The sequence below is a fragment of the Toxotes jaculatrix genome, chromosome 8, assembly GCF_017976425.1.
Source record: "Toxotes jaculatrix isolate fToxJac2 chromosome 8, fToxJac2.pri, whole genome shotgun sequence".
Lineage (NCBI taxonomy): Eukaryota > Metazoa > Chordata > Actinopteri > Toxotidae > Toxotes > Toxotes jaculatrix.
The window spans coordinates 20,640,729-20,652,103 of record NC_054401.1 but is presented as its reverse complement, the minus strand read 5'-3'; the positions used below and the strand labels follow the sequence as shown (position 1 = coordinate 20,652,103).

General features: G+C 40.0%; 1 long non-coding RNA gene across 1 annotated transcript; it reads left to right on the top strand.

The window, feature by feature from the left end:
• The first annotated feature begins 898 nt into the window (after positions 1-898).
• LOC121186301 lies at positions 899-10,247 on the top strand. The gene is made up of 3 exons (XR_005894435.1): positions 899-974; positions 1,081-1,154; positions 9,429-10,247. It is a non-coding gene; the product is annotated as an uncharacterized LOC121186301 (long non-coding RNA).
• Positions 10,248-11,375: the final 1,128 nt, after the last annotated feature.

Sequence of the window (11,375 nt, the reverse complement as noted above, 5' to 3'; positions counted from 1 at the left end):
TGGCTGAAGTCCTTTATCACCAAAGTTACCCCCTTGATATAATATTGATTCTTTATAACTAGCTCGCCACACAAAAATCAAACTGTCCACTTGGCCATCATCATCATCAATATCATCACAAAGGCGGAGGAATGAAGATCCGCGCGCTTCTAAAGACGAGCCTTTACAATCTCCTCTGTAGGCCTAATCTTTATTTTGCTGATGATGAAAGGAGAGGGGAAACGAGGCAAGGTGCCATTTAAGACGAGGTGCCATTTAATCCGGTATACACCACACACACACACACACACACACACACACGCACACAGAGAGAGAGAGAGAGGGAGAGAGAGAGAGGGAGAGAGAGAGAGAGAGAGGGAGGGAGGGAGTGAAAGAGGAAGATCCAGTGAGATCAGGATTGCCAGACAGCTTGGACCTCTGGGAAAATAATTAATTTGGTGTGAAAATTTTTGATCCTGTCTCAATTTAGACTAAACACAACCTGCCTCCAAACACATCACATCATTTTCTACAATTGATATGAGAGGGTTAAAAACAAAAAAGGTCTGCATCTCTGTGGAAGTGTCCGAATGCCTATGAATTTGGAAAAGCTGAATGCCATATAAGGCCAAATTGATAGTCATTTAATTGACTGGAGAAGGAAAGTTAAAAAAAAAAAAAACATAATGCGTGTTTGTTTTATGATACAGCTGAAACCGGATGCGCCTCGGAGGCGTCTTTTAACCTTAAAGGACGGGCTGTTCTGCTGCATAGCTGGAGCCCCATAGAGGCTATTACAACGGGGCCGCTCTCTCTATTCACCGAGAGAGGGGAGAGCACTGCTGGTGGAAGAGGCGGGTGGGGAGGGGGGGTGAGGGTGAGGGGGGGTTACCAGGGATAGAGGGAGGAAGGAGGGAGGGTGGGAGAGAAGAAACGTATAATCACCCAAACAACCATTTTTACCCATTTTACCCCCTCTGGATCTGTGTCGCAAGGTAAGAAAAGGGCTACTTGGCTTCTATACTGGCCCCTCTCTGTATCATAAACTGCTTCGGCTTGACTTCTGTGAGAACTCCTCTCCTCCTCTCTCACACTCTGCAGTCTGCCGAGAGCTTATCTGTCTTTCACTGCGGATACGGTGAAGGGAGGCCGGACCGTGAGGAAGACACCAAGAGGTAAAAGACGCTCGCAGTTAGAAGTGATTGCTGTTATTATTGTTATTATTATTATTATTATTCTGTCTCTGCGCGTCACTGTAAAATAAGAGGTGCGCCGCCTTTAAAAGTTATCCATTAGATATCTTTAAATAGGGAGATCTAAACGCGGCATTTTATATATGTCGCTTAGATTGTAAACCATGTGATTAGACCGCTGAAGTAGCGCAGTCTGAAATATTGCGTCCCTTGCCTCAGTGTCCAATCAGACGTCTTTGCGCCGCCGCAACTGGTGCCAAGACGCATTTACACACACCGCAGGCTACTGTAGCAGCCTATGGCAGCTTATGGCATACCGCTGAGGATTTGATCTGCACCAATCAGAGACGAGATGGAACTTTTTTCCTGCTATTGAAAGATTGTAGAAGTGAAAATAAACCGCAGTGTTCCTAAAATATTCTTGTAAAGTCGCGTAGTAAGATTCTAAAACTCATTATTGGGTTTATATTGGACGTATTAGTACATATTGGCATTGTTTTATCTCCTGTCTGTGGCTTTAGAATATCCCAAATGCTCATACTGTGTCTATTGCAGTACTGATACCTTTTAATATTTCTATGCAATTAATTGAATATTCTTTTTTTTTTCATTTGAGACTAATAAGCATAATTGTCGACTTTTAAGTGACCTATAACTTGGATTTTATTATTATTATCCCTTATAGCACCACAGTACTATTCATCAAAGGTTCCTGTTGAGGCTTACAGTGTGTCAGTGGTACTTAATGGTGACTTAAACGCAGACGTGCTTTTTTATGCTGTGATAATCAATCATTATAATATTTCTTTCATAATTCTCTGTATCCTTTCAGTGACTTTGAGACTTTGTCCTAATGTATTACATATAATTATTTTTCTCTTACAATTCTTTACAATTTTATTTTACTATTATTATTATTTTTTATAAATATTATGGTGGCATGTGTTACTTGTCAGGTTTGTGTCTTAAGGTCATTTCAGTGCTGGGAAGTGTGACTTTAGGGAGAGCACATATTTTTTCATGATCTCGTGTGAGACTGTCATTATAATATTCCTGGATTATTCTGCTGTGACTTTGGGTACAAGAATTGATTTTGATACAAGAAAACACTCTATTAAAATTTGAAATAGGATCACTAGAGTTATGAAGACAATATAGGCTTGTGCTGTTTGTTGTGTCTTAGGTTAAGGGTCCTTTCAGTGAGGTGGTGGTAAAACCAGGAGGCAGGAGGAAGCCACTCTGAGTGAAACAACAGCAGCTGCTTGTCTGAATGACATGATGAAAGAGTGTTTTTTTTTTTTTTTTGACATGTTTTCTAGCTTTGCTCCACACCACTCATCCATTAGTTGGATATGTAAAACACTCACACACACACATGCACACACAATTTGATACATAATCGTGGACATCATGCATAAATAATGACTATTGTAGCAGGGGCTCTACTGAGCAGCAACTGACTGTGATCCTGCCCTGAAAGTGGAGTGTTTCACTCTCACATTTATCACAGAGTCAGAGATTAAGAGGCATTTGAATCCGTCTGATCCGTGAACTGTTTTTACATCAGGCATCAGGGAACTCGAGCATAAATTTTCGGTTATCATATCATGACCTGCTTATCTCGCTCCAAATGAGGCAGGCTGAGATAAAATGTGACAGGCAGCTTGTACCTGAGATGAGTGAAATTTGATCTGACTGGTCCAATCAGGCTTAATTGAAATGAATTGAATCAACCCATTTCTTCTGCTACTGTAATTAAATTAGTAGCTGGGGTGTAATTGGACATCGAGTTGGCACTCGAGAGGAGATGACAAAATGCTCATTGCTGCCACCAAAGGACTATGTGTCAAATTCAGTGTGAAAGGCAGCGCACCAAATGCTGGCTGACACACTGACAAGGCTGGTGCTTTGCGAGAAGACTCTACAAACAAAACTTACTCAGATTATCTGCCAGGCTGAAACACTGCCATATGAAGGGAAATGTGTGGAGATCTGCATACATGTGATGAAAGCAAACGTGATGTACAGTAAAAGCGAGCATATTTACAATTTATACAAGCCATCAAAATTTAAACTCTTGTTATTGCTTTTATAATCCAATTTTTTTTCTTTGCTGGAACCTTACAATTGATAACTCAGTCCCATAATACTGAAGCTGTTTTAGCTTTGTCAGCTTTTGCATTAAGGAAAACCTGCTTAATCTGTAGCAGATAAATTCATGAATGTAAGAAATAAAGGATTAACTGATAAAAAAATTAAACAACTAAAGGAAGATCAAATTAAATGCTGTCACTGTCAGAAGTGAATAAATGATATTTGATTTTTAATAAAACCCCAACACTTTCAGACTAACACTCTGGCCTGACCCTCCTTGATTTAAAATATAAGTTATTATTACATTTTCATTTTTTGATTGGAGACCCTTGTTTCAAATATCTCACATATCAACTTGGCCCACCAAACAGGAAGGGACGAGGTTTTACTGCACCGAGGGCCTTGGTCATCTGTGGCTCTAATGCCATTTCCAAGAACAATGAGCAGAAAAGGGCTAAAGCTGCACTGATGACACTTAATCTCATTGGAATTCCTTGTCAGGTTTGACCTTGGAAAGATATTAGCCACTCGACAAGTGACTGTGGGTGTGCGTGCGTGTATGTGCGCGGGTGCGAGGGGAGGGGTGCTTATGTGTCTCCGGCTGCAGTGAGGTGATTTTTTTGGTTCCTCTTTGTGTACACGTGTTTGCCTCTCTGTGTTATATTACATGTCTTAGTAGCAAAAACAGGTCAAATGTGCCTAAGAGCAATTTTTGGTTTACAACTGTGCCGTGGTCGTCTCTGTCAGCGTAACTGTGTGTTAGAGAAGCTTTCCTGTATTTGCATGGATGTGTAGTGCTCCTGATGTGTTGCAGAAAGCAGGGTAGAGAGAGAGAGAGAGAGAGAGAGAGAGAGAGAGAGAGAGACTGTGCATGTGCCTGAGAGCAGCCAGCGCCAGACCAGTGGGCTGCAGGGATCTGTGGCCCAGTGATATGTGTGCCACATTGTCTGTTCAATAGAAGCCTTTGAATTTTTAAACAGCATCAGTTACTTCATAATGTCATTGTTTTGGCACCATTTGCCTTGCTTAATCCTGGTAAGTGTGTATCTACACTGTCTTGCTGACAGTGCAGAGGTGTACGTCCATTTCCGTATGTGTGTCAAGAGCAGGGGACATAGATAGATTGCGTATGTTGCATTACGATCCAAAGCTTTGAGAAGTTAGCATACTGGTGAATGTAGGTTAAGCAGCCACTGTTACGTGTCCTTTGTAGTGATTAGACTGCCATTAGAGAGTGTGTGTGCAAGCAGAGGGACATAAGTGCATGCCTGCGCAAGTGTGTGTGTTTGACACCATTTGAGAAAAGATTGAAAACAAAAGATTAAGAGAATTATATTCAACATTCACAAGGTTCCTCAGACATTTTAAGCCAGCCAGGTTTTAACAAATGCGCGATCTTGCTAAGGTCAGAAATGTGTGTTTCTACACTGTTTGCTTCTGAAATGGCGACCTCCTTTCTGTCCACGCTATCTTCTAGAGCATCCGTTTGATCTGACTGTTCCCACCACAGCAGTATATACAACACGAACACGAAGAGGTCGATTGCAAAAGACTATAAAAACATTCAAAGATTCAAACTGAACTGGAACTAGTAATGATGCAGAGATGGTGTAAAAATAGTAGTGTGTTGCCCCTAAGTGAGGGAAAAAAATTTTTTTAGACCTGCTTTTCCTGTTTTTGTCTTGAACAAAATGAATAAACCAGTAAAAGAAAATACGAATTGTAATAATGAAATAATAAATGCCGAGAAAAGAAGTGACAAAGTTTGAAACAAACTTAAAAATTCACTGACAACTTTTTTTTTTCCGATTCTTAAAGGTACAGAAAGGTCTGTGAGCATGTGTGTGAAGAATTGCCAGGATAAAGTATTGTAAGAACAGAATTGCTTATGTGAGTAATAAAGCTTTTGAAGAGGAAGAAACAAAGGGCTTGATCACTATGGGGAGGTGTTAGCTTTAGCTATACACAGATTTTATGTTCTTCCATGTACAGTGCTGGATACACCAGCATGTCTGCAGTCTTTCAGCCTTTCTCCCTTTCTCTCTCTGTTTCCGTCTCCAGGGAGAAATATTTGCACAGGGAACCCTCCTCTGTATAGTTTCTATGCTCTTCCTTCTTTGTCCCTACTCTGACTTATTTATGGTAACCCGCTAATGAGCTATACAGTCTTTTGTAGTGAGAGACAGCATGTGTAAACATTTAGATTTTTTCCCTCAAGTACACGGCGAGATCCACCAAATTAAAAGGCACAAAGTGAAATGAAATCTCGGAGCAACCTAACACCTGATCAAATACAAGGTTACCCATGCAGTGTTTTGTGTTTTGCCGTGTTAATGCCCTATGTTGCTATCAGTCTGGCTTGTGTTTTGGAGGACTGCCAGCCAGTGGAGGAAGAACACCTATTTTGTGGAGAGGTAATTGCTACACAGTAGCCTCTGATTGCCAGGGTCTTTCACTGGGAACGGCCCCGGCTCCCTTTTCACTTGCACCGACAGCCTGATTACAAATCATCGTATTGATTTGATGAGTGCAAGATGTTTGCTAATAACTGTTCTCATACCATCTGTTAATCTTTGTTGTGATTAAAGAGGTAATCCCAATACCCATTATTCCCAATGACAAGAGTTGGGATCGTTCTCTTATACAAGCTTTAGCCCCCACACGGGCAAGGCAGGGCTGGGGGGGGGGGGGGTGGGTGCTCGAGGGGGGTGCAGTACCAAGGATATCAGTGATCTCCGAATGCAATTGAGAAATCTGCTCTACCTTCCACATAACAAAGGTGATACAAAGGAAAAAAAGGAAAAAAAGAATTGCACCCCAAAACTCCATTACCTCGTATAATCACGCAAAATGATTTTTCTTAAATATGATAATAAATCACGGACTGGATCAATAGCCTGCGGACCAACTGCTATGCCCTGATAACATATCAATCAATATTTAGTATTTAGATTTTAATTAATACCTCGGCGGAGCTTGGAGCCTGTTAACACTGAGAGAAATATAATCTGTGATAAAAATGGAGCTAAAATAAAGGAACTGATAAAAGCGAATGCAGTCCTCTTAGCATTCCACAGTTGTTCCTCATATCTGTCATTGATCAGTCAATTGCTTAGTTGTGATTAAGGACCCTTCAAAATCAAGCTTGGTGTGTGTTTGTGTGTGTGCAGTGCGCAGGGGAGGTATGAATGTGTGTGTTTACATGGTGATGTACTCATCGATCATGCTTTGTAGGGATAAGCTAAGCTTCAGTAGCACCTGCTGCTAACCGTGCATACAGAAGATTATGGACTAACATAATGCGTTGGAAAAAAAAAAGCAAAAAAAAAAGCTCATACTAATCTTGAAGAGAGATCTTGGAATATATCTGTGATGTCTAAACTGTTGTAGGTTTATGAGACAGTGTAACACAATATAGTGTAGTGTACTTGCTTTTTGTCTTAATCCTAAAAGTAGTAATCCTAATCTTCACACTCCTGCATGGTTACAGGTTTCTGACATGTGCTGCGTCTCAGCTTTGGTGGGTTTATAGTTGATTCCTTGAACTTCTCTGCAGCATACAGTGAAGACCAAATAATTGACTGTTGTGCAACTGTGACAGTGACTTTATAGTGACTTTCATAATGATGCATTTTAGCCACTGCATCTCAAATATGCACGCGATGGCCACTCTGTAATCTTTTCTTAAGGTTTTAAGTGTTGAACACGGGACTGCCAACTGCTTTTCAATTGGATTTACTCTTGTGGCATTTGTAATTGGAATCCTTTTGCTTTATAAAGAGATTAAAATAGATAAATATAGAAACAGAGAGGCAGAGTTTGACCATCAGGATCCTCATGGCTAACACAAGATTAATAAGACACATTGATCAACAGGATTCTGTCTTAATCCTCCTTTGAACCAGTGCATTTGACTTGTAATCTGTTGACTTGCATCTTTCCACAGGTCCTTCTTAGATAAAAATAAATAAATAAAAATCCGGAAACCTCGTCCCACACTATTTCTAATGTGTTTTTTACATTAGTATTATGTTGCACCATACACATGATTTTAGAAGAGACTGAAGGACTGTGCAGGCCGTTGGCTGAAGGCCATGGTGGGTCCCTGGTCCCTGGAAAGTCTAGCTAGTGGGACATGTGCGTGATACTCAGGGTTACAGCTGGATCTAAGTGTTTCAAGGCTGTCTGCTGTCTAACCTGGGTCAACAGGATATTAGGACAGGGCAAGCGCTGGCCTCAGCGGTTGATGTTTCTTTTAATCTGATCCCTGACACACACACTGTCACATTGGCACGGACAGGAAGACAGATGTAGATGTAGTTGATGTTCCACCTACCAACAATATAGAGTAACAATGATGCAGAGTAAAGATGAAATTTTGTGAAAGATGTCGGTAAATTTCAGTGGAAATCCCCAGAAATAATAAGATAATGTCATAACCTTGATATAAAAAGAAGGTGGTGATAAGGCAAGGAAGCGTTTACTCACTCAGTACAGCACAACCATCAAGTTGTGGTTATTAGTGTTGAGCTGGCATATGAGCTTAACTCTGTGGTAAAGCTCACACACCATGAGACTGGACTGGATTGGCCAATCCTTATTAATCCCTTCTTACTGTTAGGTGGACTAGGTGCCAAGGGGGCCCTGTGCAGGGCTGGCATGGGGTGTGTTCACACAGTGAGTCAGCTGCAGTTGGCATTACTGTAATTAAATTAGTGTATGTGTGGTCGGACGCACTTCTTGATGGAAAATCAGCTGTACTGCTTTCCGACACTAAAGAAAAATATGAAGCTACGGAAGTGCGCTTCAGGTGGGAAGGTAGACTGAATAAAAAAATGTAACCTTTTTTTTCTTTTCAAGGAGGAGAGGATGGGAATGCAACACACAAAATTTAATGAGGGGGGCAACAGGATTTATGGGCTTAATTTTGAGGAACACTAACATTAGCAAGACCTCTGGTGTGAGAGTGCGGCTACCAGTTGTCTTGGCTTCCAACTTGTAATAGTCTTCCATTACACATAGTCTAATTAAAGTTATACTATTGAATGATTTTATATTAATGACAAAAAAAATGACTTCTTGCAATTGCAGAGCTTGTAATGATACATGCTAACTATAGTCCCCCTCTGCTCTATGCAGCATTTTCAACATGTTTCAGCTCATTGTTGCAATTTTACTTTTTTGGTTGAGTCTCACTGCTGTCATCAGACCTGTTTCCAGCAGCAGACTGTTGTTTTCAGCTAAAAAAGCTCAATAAACCAACTGTATGTCAGCTGCTCAACATTAAACAGCTGATGGACAAAGTTAGCAGCTTGCTCATGGTGAATAAAGCAGACTGAAACAGAGCTAAAAGGAGAGTGGATATTTAACATACATGTGCTGGGTTGACAATTACGCAACCCCAAACTAAGGCTAATGTTACTTTTGGTTTGTTAGATGTGTAAATAGGGACGTTTTTGCAAACATGTTCACCATATCAACTTTATAAGGGGATAAAATGTCAATTTGTGTGAAGCTGGTTTAAGTGTTTTGACAGAGATAAAGTCATTGTTACATATACAACCTTTACCTTTGTCCAGACCAGTGAAAATAACACAAATCCTTGTAGTGCATTAGTGGCACGAGGGACTGATGGAACAATTTAAGTCTTGTCTGGCTAATTATTGTATGTCCATATGGAACAATTTGTTGTTTTGACAGGTCACTACCTTCGGTAGAAAGTGGGAAATTTTTTTTTAAATTCCCAGATTTACAAGAAAAATTGAAAAGAAACTATATTGTCACTAAGTTAAAAATAATAATAATAAAGAATAAAAACATGAGAAAAGCAATGAATTCAGTGAAATAGAAAGACTGAAATAAAGTTGAAGGCGAGAATGAAGATGGTGGGTGGAGGAGGATGACGGACAGTTGTGGAGACAGGGTTGTTAGTTTATGTAGGCTGTGGGCTGAGTCGACTGGAAAATTTTGATCACTTTAATTTACTATATCCAGTGTTGCTTCTCTCCCTGTCCAGCACTTTTATCAAGCCCTGTGAGCCCGTATTGATTTTTTTATTTTCTGCCCAGGATAAGAAGACAGAGAGTTAGGGAGCTCTGGTGAATGGAGAACTTTCCTCAGATTGCTGCTATTCTCCAGCTTATTGCATCCTGTCGTTTGTAGTTTCAGATGATGTCCAGTACGCCACGGCTGCTCCAGCCAATAAACAAGGTGACTAACAATGGAAGAGGGCCAGGAATGAAGAGAAGGGAGACAGGCTAACCACCACAGCACACGCAGATAGAAACAGGGGTGGAAGAGGACATTTTATCTCCAGAAGTTACCTTTTTTTAAACGGCCATGTTGAAAAAGTATGCACCTTAGAATGTGATGAGAGCTGTTTTTGTTTGTATTTAATAATGATATTTTTTCCAATTGTCCTGGGAATATCAAAGGAAAATGGGTAATAACCCCCATCAGACCTGTTTTTTATTTGTGGAGTTAAATTTATATAAAATGTATTATATCCATTTAAACTAAGTTATATGAAAAAATGATGGGAAGTTATGCTGTGTAACATTTTCTTATGCTTTTAATTCCAAATCGTGATATAATTTAAGGAAAAAAAGCTGCTTTTTGTCTGTGAACAATGGGGCAGAGTATGATGTATTACTTGCCTGTTTCTCAGTCCCACAATATGCTTTCATAGAGTTGCCATCTTAGAATTTAAATAGTTATTCCAGGACTGAAGGCAAGAACACTATTTAACATTTTTGTATGTTCTTGCTACGGGTTCATGTGTGCCTCCCTGAGCAAAATTAATTATCACCTTTGCCCCAAAGAAAATGCAATTAAAAAGTAGAGGTAATGGTTTTTTCTCCAAAATGAAATGTGACAATAGTTTTTTCCCCAATTCATTGCCTTTTTTTGATAATGTGTGCATCAGACAAATTGTTGTAGTATTCCATAAAATCTTAATTTTTTGTTTGATTTTTTTTTCTTGTGGCTGTGTATTTGCATTTCAGAATGTTAGGTTAGGTTAGGTTAGGATGAGAGGATGAGTGTCTGTGTGTGTTGGAGAGAGAGAGAGGGGGTAAAGGGGTGAGAGAAAGAGAGAGAGATTAGTGACAGTCTGATAAAAGATGTCTCCAAAACCCTAATTAAAATTGAATACCCCTGCAAATGCAAAGCAACATGCAATCTCCAGGTATTTCATTTAGAGCAACTATCTCAGTGCGAGGCTGTTTTTTATGTCTTTCTTCATTGCACACAAATAGCTATCCCCGCTTTCGTTTTATTTTTCACACTTCCACATCTGCTGCTGTCTTTGTCAAACCTCACGTTTGCCCTTCTCTCCCTCCCTTGATGTCAGACACAATGACAAAATAAAATCAAACTGAGTAACCCGTAGTGTGTTTCTTTTGTTTCCCCCCCCCCCCCAAAACACTTCCAGGGTTCAGTTCATTAAACTGCTGAAAAAAAAAAATCAGGGCTTCTAATGCAATAGTGAGCTCAGCGCCAAGTTCTTGTATTTTGATAACACAATCGCGCTCGACAAATAAGAACAAACTTAACTTTATTTCTTAACAAATGCTGACATTGGTAACACTTTAACGTGGGTTTTATTATTCTCTCCAGTTCAAACGTTGTTGTAGGAATACAGTGACATGCCTGCTTCACAAGGCTGGGTCAGTTCATTAATAAGAAATATACTGGACTGACTTAAGTAATGCCTGACACAGTTCAAATAAGAAGATTACTACTTTAAAAATATATATAATACATATTATTCTTTTCATAACTGACGGTCATTCTAAGAAACTTTCCTTGCTTCTTGTCATTCCTCGAGTTGGGTCCTGAACTACAAATGCATGCAGTTCCTAGTTCCTCCTGTCGTCTCCTTGTTACATCATTATAACTGAGGCTCATCCTCTGTCCTTGCTCTTCAAATATCTCCTGTAGTTTTGTGAGTAAAACGAGAAGAGTGACTGCACTGTACAGTGGAAAACCGGGTTTGAGATCTGACCTGTGTTGTGGCTGGAGTAGCACTTTCACTTCCTACTGTCTGGACTCAGACTGCCAGCCATGTGATCTCATTTTAGAGGAATCTACACACACACACACACACAC